This window comes from Cebus imitator, unplaced genomic scaffold (genome assembly GCF_001604975.1).
Source record: "Cebus imitator isolate Cc_AM_T3 unplaced genomic scaffold, Cebus_imitator-1.0 Scaffold162, whole genome shotgun sequence".
NCBI lineage: Eukaryota > Metazoa > Chordata > Mammalia > Primates > Cebidae > Cebus > Cebus imitator.
This window is the reverse complement of record NW_016107477.1, coordinates 694,545-706,848: the sequence shown is the minus strand read 5'-3', so window position 1 is coordinate 706,848 and position 12,304 is coordinate 694,545.

The following is a 12,304-nucleotide window of genomic DNA, read 5'->3' as shown; positions in this document are numbered from 1 at the left end:
AAAGATTCACACGTGGTACAGCCTTCCCAGTCATGGTGCCACAGGGATTTCAAACAAAATGTCCGCATCAAAAAGAGAAACTAATTTTCATTCTCTACTTTCACACAATACTTTCAACACTTCGACAATTTAATTTTTGGGCAGACACCCACTGGGTGTCCTACCATTTAACACAATTCTGACACAATCTACCTGGAAATAGCATCAAATCCCCCAGGTTAAGGGTTTGGTCCCACAGGACTAACTCCATTCAGACACCAGTCACAGGTCCAGGTGCTTCTGATAGACCAAATGTAAATGGGGGCTTCCATTATTCCCTCCTCAGGTTGTATAATTTGTTGTAATGGCTCACGGAACTCAGGAAAACAGTTTACTTACTAGATTCCAGGTTTTTTATAAAAAGAATACAACTTAGGAACAGCCAGATGGAACAAATGTATAGGGCAAGGTATGGGAGATGGGGCAGTGAGCTTCCATGTCCTCTCTGGGTGCAATACCCTGCCAGCACCTCCACGTGCTCAGCAGCCTGCAAGCTCTCCAAACCTTATCATTTTGGATTTTCAATAGATGATTTATTATATAGGCATGACTGATTAAATCATTGGGCATTGGCGATTAGATCAGTCTCTAACCCCTCTGCACTCCCCAGAGGTTGATGAGCGGGGCTGCAAGTTCTGAGCCTTTAATCATGTGGTTTGTTTCCCCTGGCAACCAGCCCCCATCCTTAAGGGGTTTCCAAAATTACTTCATTAACATAAGCTCAGGTGTAGATGAAAGGGGCTTGTTATGAATAACAAAAGATGCTCCTGTCACCTTCATCATTCTTATCACTTAGGAAATTAAAAGGGCTTTAGGAGCTCTGGCCAGAAACCTTGGAATGAGGATTATGTCCTAATACCGCAGTATCATGTATCTGAATCTGTTTAGCCCTAGCCCTTGGAAAGCAAGGGACGTGCTTGAGAGTAGCTAAATATTATACGTCATTTTTAATAAAGATAGGTCTTAATACAGATTTGGATACCTGGAAAGAAAATATTTGCAGCCCAGCAATTTAAAAACCAATATGTGAGCCTTTTCTTCCTTTTTAAATTAGAACTGAGGGACTGTCATTCACCTTTTCTATTGGATAAATAATTTTATGAAAGAGGTGTGGTAAAATGATTGAGAATAGAGGCTCCGTAGTTGGACTATCTGGGTTCAGATCCTAGTTCTGCCATTTTGTGTGTAGAATAAAAAAAGCTACTTGAAATTTAATCGGTAAGTTGAAGATGTTGGGGGTTCCTACAACATAGTGTGCATGAAGTGTGACTAAATAGATGCCTAGAATTACAACTGGCACATAGCAAATTCTTGTTATTTGTAATAATTGTCATCACTGAAATTATCACCCTTTGTGAATTTGGGTAGAGGTTTTCACTAAGATAGCAGAAGAAAGGAATTTTACTTATTCCTGGAGGAAGGAAAAAATGATGCATCATTAATTGTTATTTGTATTAACTATCCTGACTAGGAAAAAGTGTTCAGTAAATGGATGTCATACAAATCACTGGCTGCATTTATTGCTTCTGTGACAACACATCTCAGATTGTTCTGGGATCGTTTTATAACATTTAACACATTCTGTTTCTACGTTGCTATAAACTTCTGGAATATCTCAGATATTCCAAACTTACGGCCTTTTCACATAAAGGGAACTTAAAATTTCCCTAAGTTGTCGCTTTCTGATTTTAGTTTGAAAATATCATATGGCCACCTCAGTACACTTTCTATTGTATTCCTGTGCTCTTGCCAGTTTCTTTCTGGGTCACACAATTCCAGCGCACACTGATAACACAACTGTGCTTATGTATTACTTATTTTGTTCTTTAGAAGTTCAAGTCTTTTTCAAGGCTATTCAGGAGAATGTTGGACCTGTGTCAAGAAGCTTACAGAACTAAAACAAACCTCAGTAGAACATTTACAAAGGCAAAGAAATTATTTCAAATGAGACTACGATGTGTTCATAAGATTATTCTATTCTGTATTCAAGACCCAGCTCAAACGTCAGCGACTTTGTTAGCCTTTCTCAATTTTCCAAATCGTGTTTGTTCCCATATTTGAAGTTGACAGTACTCTTGTCATAGTTTCATTATGGCATTTGTCATATTGTAGCTTATCTATCTGCAAGCTGTCGTCCAAATGACCACCAGGATGGCTGAACAGTAGAAAGGAGAGCTTTGCTAGAGATACCGGATTGCAAGCTGGGAAGAGAACGCCACCACCTTGGACTGAAGAGGGGGAAGGACAGGTTGGGTTTTAAGCCTCATAGGGCTGGTATCATACATATTCAGCAGATTTCAGGGGAATAATACATTTATGAGGGGAGTGAATGCATGCACAATGGGTAAACATATATGTAATCTACATGCCATGCTCTCTTTGGGGTGGGGTTTGAGCATTAAAATGAGGTAGAATTTGGCTCATTATGTTAAAAGGGGAACTATAGGCCACAAAGACAGCTTGTGTGTTGCCTTATCCACTGGCTGGAACTGGCATGGGGTCTGTAATAGCTTATCAGGAAAGAGTGCCTGTAAGACCAGTCCCCTGTCCAATCAGAGTTGCAGTGGTCTGGGTTGTAAATCAGCCTGATAACTCCTTTTGGTTGGGGGCTGAGCAAGAGTGGGGTTTTTCTTATAGTCGTAGGAATTTAGAAATTTGCTGTGCGATGCCATCCAGGTCCTGAACCCTTGACCCATAGGTCACTCTTTCCTTATCCATGGGGTCTTAGTTGGTATAGTCTCTCACATCACAAAGTCCAACCCCTTTCCTCTTCTTCTACTCCCTTGCTCCCCAACGCCTATGCATGCTCCAGTGTAGGGACTTCTCCAGGTAGTCTCAGCCACTAGTACAGCATATAGCATAGAGTGGGTGCCCCCAAGATGCTTATCAAATATGGTGGTGCTCACCGTCATCAGGTTCACCTCTCCTCCATTGTACTCAGAGGACCATGATTTCTAGATCACTTGCAACCAGGGCCCATGTGCAGTTCTTTCCACTGGGATGAAAGCAGAAGTGATGAGCGTCACTTCAGGTTGACACCTAGAGAGTGTGAGATCCTAAAACTGTGGCAAAGATGGAAGGGACACATAGAGGTGGCAGTGTCTCCAGCAGCCTAGGCTCTTGGGTAGCCAAGGAGCAGAGCTCCTTGCTGCCCACTTTGGAGGTGATTAAAAAGGTAAACCTTTATGGTTTAGCTACTGAGATTTGAGGGGCTTTGTTACCACAGCATATCCTATCCTATCCTGACTAATACACAGTGGATGACAAAGACTTTGACTTTTTTAGATTTAGACATCAGACTGGAAGCATCTTAGCATCACAGGAAAAATACCCTATCAAGGAGTCAGAAAACAAAATGTGTACAAGCGTGTACGTGCACTTGTATTTTAAACGCTGACAAAGTCTTGACATTTTTACTTCCTCAGGGTTAAAACTGGGGGGTTGAACTGAAATGATTCTAAGGCCCATATACTATGATTCCATGAATTCGAAGAAATTAATTTCAAGGTTAAATGCTCAAATTTAAGACGTCATTGATCATGAGCTCTAAGTTAGAAAAGATCACTGATAACTACAAACCCAGGGTAGAATCTCATTTCTAGTTCCTTAGCAAGAACACTTTCCCCTTCACCTACTTCCAGAAAAAAATGGTTTCTATACAATTACACAACCTATTGCCTATCAAAATCATCTGGTTATTCAAGACAGAGTTTTGCCTGCCCCACTTAACCTTCTAGGCAAATTGGCATTATAGAAATGGAGCTCCTCGGCTTATCCTGCATAGTGCAAATCGTCCCAAGGGAAAGAAACTGTAGCTTTAACTAAATGGGCAGGTCCAATCTGGCTGTCTGTCAGCAGGTGGCTTTGAAGTGATGCAGACAAATCCATGAGTTCATAGTTGATGTTAAGTCCCATTCGGTGCAATTGGGCTCTGCCACATTGTTCTCTGATGATATGCTTTGGGTCTGTGTCCCACTCAAATCTCATCTCGAATTGTAATTCCCATATGTCAAGGGAGGGACATAGTGGGAGGCGACTGGACTATGGGGACGGTTATCCCTATGCTGTTCTCATGATAGTGAGTGAATTCTCACAAGATCTGATTGCTTGATAAGTGGGGGGCTCTTCCCCCTTCATGCATTCTTTTTCTCTCTCCTGCTGCCTTGTGAAGAAGGTACCTGCTTCCCCTTCCACCATGATTGTAAGTTTCTTGAGGCCTCCCCAGCCATGTAGAACTGTGAGTCAATTAAACTTATTTATAAATTAATCAGTCTCAGGGAAGTTCTTCATAGCAGTGTGAGAATGGTCTGATACATCTGGATATTTCATGGTGTTTATATTAGGGGCAGGTTTACCAATCGCAGCCTAGGTCAGAACTCAACCATCACTAGAGATGCACTTGCTACAGAATTTCACTAAGGAGAAGATCCAGGAACTTACTTTCTGTTGACCATGCTCCTGTGAGGGCAATGCCCATGGAGATGGCACCCAGGTTCTGAGCAGTGGTCCTTGTCTTGTTCTTTAGAAGACAACTGTGTAAAACAGTCGATCCACCCTCCACCTGCTTAGTATAGAAATGGCTCATTGTCTTGCTGAAAATAAGAGCTGTCACTACTACTCTTAGAATCAATTCCCATGGGTCCCAAACTGGCTTGCTCATGTGAATCACTTAAGGACCAACCTGACAGCTCAACTGAATAGGCTCTCGTGGGGCCTGGGTCTCTGTATTTCTTATAAAGTCCCTGGATTGAGCACCAGGGCTTTGCTCTGAGGTAAATTAGAATAACTTTTTTCCCATTTCTCTGCTCTAAGTTACCATTGGAAAGCTATAACCAAGCCTGAGGCAATCGGCACTGAAGCTCAATTCTGTTTTAAATGGAGGAAACTTTAGGAGCAGTTTATTCTTTGAGCCCCAAGGGAGAGGCTGATGCAGAGGCCACTGCAGCACTGAGCATGACAGCACCTCTGTGCCCTCAACATGGCACCTGCTTACCTGCAGGCCTGGATCTGAGGTTCCAGGAGCCTGATTCCTCCTGAGAGCCTGAGGAATGCATCAGTATCCTTTGGTACAGCCCAGTTCCTGTGGCTGTCATCTGACAGTCTTCAGTAAAGTCCTGGGGAGTTTGCAAGACAGACAGTTTATGATTTGGTTGTGTAAGAATTTGTTTTTTAAAAAGGAGCCTTTCTTTTGCTTCCTAGCAATTTCAAAAAGGCTTTCCACGTTATTTCATTGCTTTGAGAAAACCTTTGATTGTGGGGCTTGCGTCTCAGCCTCTTAATTATGTGTACATCCTGGAGCCTGGGGGAAAGAACAGAGCCACCTTTCTGTCTTAGTTCCTGCTGCTGTAACAAATTACCATAGGCTTAAACAACAAACACTTATTTCTGAAGTTCTAGAGGCTGGGAAGTCCAAGATCAAAGTGCTGACAGATCCAGCATCTGGTGAGGGCCCTCTTCCTGGTTTGCAGATGGCTGTCTTCTCATTGTGTCATCACGTGGCTAAGAACAGGGAGAGAAAGCACATTGTCTCATGTCTCCTCTTTTACAGGAACTAATCCAATCATGAAGGCTCCACTCTCATGACCTAATCACTCCCTTAAGGGCCCCACCTTCTAATACCAACTCATTGAGGGTTTGAGTGTCAACAATACTACCTAAGGTCTGGAACCAGTCCCCAAATGCTGGCCAGCTCCTCTGCAGCCTGGGTACATTCATGCCACCTGGTGCTTTCCCAGGATGACTGGAATGTGTCTCTCTTCTTGCAGTTGAAAAGCATGAAGATCCTTGGGTTAATATCATCAAGCACATACATTGGCCATTTGCCATGGATGAGAGACCTGTTGAGCCCTTTAAACATATTCAAATTTAATCTCCACAATTACTCATGGGATATTATTTGACAGAGGAAGAAAATGAAACTCAGAGCATTTACATGATTTTCTCAAGGATGCTAGGAAGCAGTGGAGAGGAATCTGCACAAGTATCCTACTGACTCACATCCATGGAACCTGCGGGGTTGATATGGTTTTGCTATGTCCCCACCCAAATTTCATATTGAACTGTAGTTCCCATAATCCCCATGTGTCATGGGAGGGACTTGGTGGGAGGTAATTGAATCGTGAGGGCAGTTACCCCCATGCTGCTGTTCTCATGATAGTGAGTGAGTTCTCATGAGATCTAACAGTTTTACAAGGGGCGTCCCCCCTTTTGCTCAGCACTTCTTGCTGCTGCCATGTGAAAGACATGTGTGCATGTGCTTCCCTCTCCGCCATGATTGTGTTTCCTGAGGCCTTCCCAGCCATGTTGAACTGAGTCACTGAAACCTTTTTCCTTTATAAGTTACCCAGTCTTGGGTATGTCTTCATTAGCAGCATGAGAACAGTCTAATACAGGGGTATTCAGGTCCTAGCCTTTGCACTTTTCATAATGATAATGACATATGTAATCTGGAAACAGTGCCACAATCCATGGGACTGCTACACATTCCATTCCAGGTGCGAAGAGCAGCATTCAGGCACTGGGGACCAAAGGACTCATGGATTGACTCTTTCAGTTGTTTCTGACTTGAGGGCAGTTCACGAGATCACTTATCTCCATTTGTGATGGTTCAGGATTCTTCAGTGGGGGTGGGAAGAGGTGCAAGTTGAGAATTTGCACAAAAACTTGTGATTTTTTTTTTTCTGAGACAAGGTCTCACTCTGTTGCCTAGGCTGGAGTGCAGTGGCACCATCATGGCTCACTGCAGCCTCAACCTCCCAGACTCAAGTGATCCTCCCTTTTCCCACCATAGTCTCCCCAGCAGCTGGAAGTACAAGCATGTGCCACCATGCCTGGCCATTTATTTTATTTTATTTTTTGTAGAGACAAGGTCTCATTATGTTGCCCAGGCTGGTCTCCACCACCTGGGCTCAAGTGATCCTCCTGTCTCTGCCTTCTAAAGTTCTGGATTTGGGGCATGAGCCACCGTATCCAGCACATTGTGGTGTTTCTTATAAATGAGAAGACTTGGAAATATGGATGTGTAAACTTTTTAAAAAGAAAACTCAAGTTGAACAATTCTGGAACTAAAGCCTTGAATATTCTTGAGTATTTGGGGCAGAGACATTAGGAGCTTAATTCGACAGACCCACCTACAGCGTTTGGGATAGACCTCAAAACTGGTAAGCTGTGGGGCCCCAAAAGGGCCAGCTGAAAACTAAATTCTCAACTTGCATACCACTCCCTACAATGAGGAATCCTGAACCATCACAAGTAAGGCAATCTCATAGGTCTCCTGGGGCTCTGCACAGCTGCCACCTACAATGGCCCTCTGAATCCCAGAGTGGATGTAGGGGAAGACTATAACTTCCTTTCAAAGTAGTTCTACTCTGCTGCTGTAATCTTATGAATTGGGAAGCTGGAAATTAGGGGAAGAATCCACATTTTCTTTTAAGAAGAAATCTAATATACATTCAGTACAAGAGGAAATGTGAGGACTAACTGATGAGGAAGGATGCTGAAGCTATGTTTAATTTGAACACAAAACATGAACGTAAAATCTCCTAGTGGCCCTCAGGAGCATCTCCTTCTGCACCAAAGAGGTGAAGGCAGGGAGGCCCCGCCGGAAGTCAAGGTGGGACTTGAGCTCAATTCAGAGTTCCAGGGGGGAGGGGGAGAAGCGGGCAGACACTGTGCTTGAGCAACAATCCCTTTCTCCTTTTTCTTCCTGTACCAACTTGGCTACCCCCTGCTGCTTAACCAGGGAAGTTTTGTCTTTGATGCTATAGGGGCAAGAATAAATGACCTCAGCTCAGCGCAGTGGCACATGCCTGTAATGTCAGCTACTTGAGGTTGAGGCAAGAGGATCACTTGAGCTTAAGAGTTTGAGGCTGCAGTGAGCTGTGATCATGCCACTCTAGCCTGGGAGACAAAGTGAGACCTCATCTCTTAAAAAGAAAAAAAAGAAAAAGAAATGACCTCAAGAATATCGTGAAGCTATCATATCACCTTCTTGTTTCCTACAGCTCTGTAATTGCCCATCTCAAAGCCCAGAGCCCAGTTTGGGAAAGCGCTCTAGTTAGTGTAAATTGAGGAGTAGCAAAAGCAAGTGTTCACTGCTCATTCACATTGGAGACACAGCCTCTCCTGGGAATAACAGCCTTCTGGAAACACAACAGGAAATGGAAAGCTGAGGATAGGTGACACATGCCCACCACTTCCTGGGAGTCATCAATTGGAGCCTCTAGAGGAGAGTTGGGTTGCGTTTTCCATTGCACAGATGAGGAGACCACAGCACCAAGGAGAGCTCTAACTTACTTCTGAAGGTTATTTTAATGCAATCCAATAAAGCTGCTTCCTGGGGCATATGTAGTGCAAACCTATCCTGAAGTTCACCTTTAGGGAAACACACACACGCACGCGCGCGCGCGCACACACACACACACACACACTCACAGAGCGGTTATTTAGTGAGAACAAATGAACCATTCCAGGTTCATCTGCTGAGACATAAACCTGAGCATTGCTTAATTGTATGCTCTCAAAATAGTATGCAGCCTTGGGAGAGGACAATTTGAGTCACTGCACCCAGCTAGCAAAAGGCTTTCTATTTCTACTTTAAGCTATTGAAAGGCCCTTGGGTAGAATGTTCACAGGAAGTGGCCAACAGCTGAATTTCCTGACTTGTGCTTTCTCCATGGATAGGAGGCTCCTAAGGGACACCACATGGAATAATTCCCACTAAAAGAGGAGAGTCAGAGATCCACAGTCAGCAGCACCTCAAATAATATTTCCCTAGAGCACTGTGGAAGTTTACAGGTTCCTGCTTTTCCCTATAAAGGTACTTTTTTTCCTCCTCCAGAGTGAATATTACATAAGAGTATGACCACCAAAAACTACATAGAGCTGTTTAAGATGATAGATGAACCAAGACTGATTTTATGCAAATGACAAAGCAGTGTCAGGGTCCTGCCCAGTGTCTGCTGTTCTTCAGACACCTTCACGGATATCACTCAGTTGCAAAAGTGGCCCGTCCCATGAAACGTCCTATTAAGAAGTTTACTTTGCAAAAGTCTTTCTACTTTAGTTTCTCTCTGTCCCAACGGCAGGGCGCCCTGGTAAAAGATATGTACCAAAAGAACCATTAGACATATGAAGACTGCCAAACTGTCCTTTCTTCCTGGGAAACAAAGTGAAACAATAGCTCACAGAGGTTCCAGACTCTCAGAAAGGAATATTTACCCTTAGGGAATGCACGAAAATACACAGTGATAATATTGTGAACAATGCCCCCTAAATCAGTAAGTTCTTCTGACTGCTGCCCCCAAGTCCACACTACAATGTCCTCCATGGCTAGACATGCAGCATGCCACTGCAAACACCCATACCTGCCAACACTGGCAAAGGAATGCCAGCTGCCATTTGCCTATTAATAAAGGATGCATAAGTCGTTAAAGGCTGGGAGATAGACCAGAGACTAGAATTTTCTAATCAGAGCTAATCCCTCCAGGCATATAGCATTTGATACATCAAAGGCTTAATATTTGATACATCAAAGGCCTTCTCAGTAATTCTTTTGAGGAATCAAAAAACTATGCTAATGAATGTATGAGTTCTGGGCTTTTTAATCAGAACTTTTTTTCTGGCTTGGGATAAACGTTTCATAACTTCATTTGATTGATGAAGCCTCTGCATATGCGCTATGATTGAAGAAGATCCAAGAGAACCGATTGTTCCCACATACTTTCCCTGCCAGCTCACCGCCCCATCTTAGTGAATCTCTTAGGATTTGAGAGCCCTATTAAAATACATGTTGCCCCACAGACATAATGGAAAGACACAACTGCCCCTTAATACATTAGGACAGACTCTGTCCAATCAGCTCAGCTGTCTCTTCAGTGGCATTGAAGGATTTGAACCTTCCACTGATACCTTTGATGGGGCTTGATTAGTCTGTAGACATTCATTACTTGGGGGTATTGGTCTCCGGTATAAGGGGGACACATCCAAAGAGAAAAGAATAAAGGACTACAAAAGGGCATAGGATCACTGGAAGCAGGTGGATTCTCATCATATCAATCAGATTAATTCTTGATTTGAGCACTTCAAGAGAAACAGCGCTTTGAAAGAGACTTACTTACCTTTTCTCCACCCACTCCTAACTATGCTGCCAATCTCTAACCCCTCTGGGCTTTATTTGTGTGTTATGTAAACTTTGTTGCAACACTAATTATATGGGATCACGTTTTTGGTTCATGTGACTGCCTTCCCCAAGCACCTCAGCCAATAGCCAATGCCTGACTCAAAAGAGTCACTTAAAGATCTTTTCAGTGATTTCATCATTATCCAGTTAATTTCATACACCTAGATAGGATCTAAATAATTTTGATTTTTCTTCTATTTCATGTTGGATGAGGGTATTTTCTTTTCCTTTGATAACAAGGTCTTGTCATCCAGGCTTCCACTTGCATGTACCATGCATTTACTGAATCACATCATCTAGGTGGGCAAACAGCTTTCTCCAGAACATGCAAGGCAGGCTGGGTGCATTTCAGCCCATGCACTTTCCCTACCAGGCACTTTGTAAAGATACACACAATGCGGGGTGTGCTAGCCTGCTTCTCAGCTTGCCTTAGGTCATGAAGAGACCACTGGTTTTGTATCTGACCACATTGAATATAACAAGAACTTCTGAAAAGTTTTACTGATGTGGTTTAAAATATGTATTTTAAAGACTCTAAAATAAGATACTGTGCATATAAATCTATGGAAAGAAAAATATCTGTATAAAAGTATGCCATGGCCCTTCCAAGTTTTAGGACACGTCCTTACAACCACATACAAGCAAGTAGACTTATACAAAGGCTTAGATGATGATTGTTAATTTGTGCAAGTTTTAATGAAAACACTTTAATGAGCATTATAATTCCCAGCAAAGATCACTCTCCTGTATAAACATCAGGAGGTTGATGAGGAAGTCTTTACTCTAGATCATAATTCTTCTCCCACTTAACTTCCATCAAAGAAGAGAAAAGTGGCAATTAGAAGGGATTTCACTCTGGGTTTTGTGATTGTGGAAAAGCCTGGCACCCAAAGTTCAATAATCCCATGACACTTTAACTTCAGAGCCTACCAAAAGTCACTGGGAACCCCACTGCATACTGAATGTGTCAAAAACACAAGACCTTGACCTGTAGTGTCCACAGAGGCCTGCTGGTCCCATAGAAAGGAATGCTGGCCTCTGATCCTAATAAAGAGACAACATTTGGCTGGGTGCGGTGGCTCATGCCTGTAATCCCAGCACTTTGGGGGGCCAAGGCAGGTGGATCATGAGGTCAGGAGTTCGAGACCAGTCTGCCAACAGAGTGAAACTCTGTCTCTACTAAAAATACAAAAAATTAACTGGATGTGGTGGTATGTGCCTGTAATCCCAGCTACTCTGGAGGCTGGGGCAGGAGAATTCCGAGAACCTGGGAGGCAGAGGTTGCAGTGAGCAGAGATCGTGCCACTGCACTCCAGCCTGGGTGACAATGCGAGATTCTGTCTCAAAAAAAAAAAAAAATAAATAAAATAAAAAATAGAGACAAGATTTTCTTTCCTAAGCTTGATGCTCTTTATTTCGTGTTCTGTTAGATTCTTTCACATGTAGCAATGTGTTTGATCCATTACTGTTTAAATGTATTGAGTTCCACTTATATTCTCTTCCCTGATGCTTTTGTGGCCGGCAAAGAGCTGTCCACCAAATTCACTGATAGATGGAGGGAAACTATGTTTATCAAACATGTATTCACCTTTTTTCCCTTAAGTATATCACACTTCTCTTTTTTGTACCAGCTAATGCTGTCTATTCTAAATCCTCAACACCATTTCTCTCTCACACACACACACACACACTCTCTCTCTCTCTCTCTCTCTCTCTCTCACACACACACACATACACACACACTCATTTACCATGTATCGTTCTCAACACTTCACAAGTTTTAATCATAGCTCTCCCTCCACCTGAAAGCCCTTTTCACTATTTTCTTAAGTAACATAAAACTAAAAATTTGATTTAAAGTTCATTCTGTGGAAAGCAAGGACAGGTAGGTGGAAAACACTTCTCATTTATCTTTCCTAATAGGTCCTGCAGAGGTTTGGAGTCCTGGCACTGAGTCAACACAGGGCCTCTTGGCTTGCATATACTGAACAGTTTAACTATTGGGGCAATCAGAATTATTCTACAGCCCATTTAGAAAGCCCCTGAAGGGCCTTAAGGTGGCTTAATAAAATTAGCCAAGAATAC